The sequence below is a fragment of the Montipora capricornis genome, chromosome 8 (assembly GCF_036669925.1).
Source record: "Montipora capricornis isolate CH-2021 chromosome 8, ASM3666992v2, whole genome shotgun sequence".
Lineage (NCBI taxonomy): Eukaryota > Metazoa > Cnidaria > Anthozoa > Scleractinia > Acroporidae > Montipora > Montipora capricornis.
Genome location: NC_090890.1, coordinates 134,750 through 135,209, shown reverse-complemented (window position 1 = coordinate 135,209; position 460 = coordinate 134,750).

The following is a 460-nucleotide window of genomic DNA, read 5'->3' as shown; positions in this document are numbered from 1 at the left end:
ATAGTTTGCTTTTGATCACCAATTAGAGTGAACCACACTGTGGTGTGGGTAGGTGATTGTTGGTTGTCTGACCAAAGCACAGGGGTGGGGAGGGTGGCTTTCTTTAAGTCTGTGACAGTAGCAGAATTGTCTTGTTTACACTATTTCTGCAGGCACCTTGTGACAAATCGAGGTAGAAATTTATATATATCGTTGCGGTTCTCTCCAGAATTGCATTCTGTGAGCCAGGCGGAGTAAATCGAGTTTGATCTGTCGATTTTGACTGAATTTTAGGCGTTTGGCCTTGATATCTGAGCGAATTTGCTAAAAGGTAGCTACTGGAGTTTTCGCTTGAGCACGGGCGCAGCCCGTGTTCAAGCCATTTGTGGCCTCTCAAAATTGAGGGTTGCTTGACGTCAAGGCCTGCTTTGCCAAACAGCCCAGGGACAGTTCTAACTGTGAGTTTGTGTGTCAAAAGCAC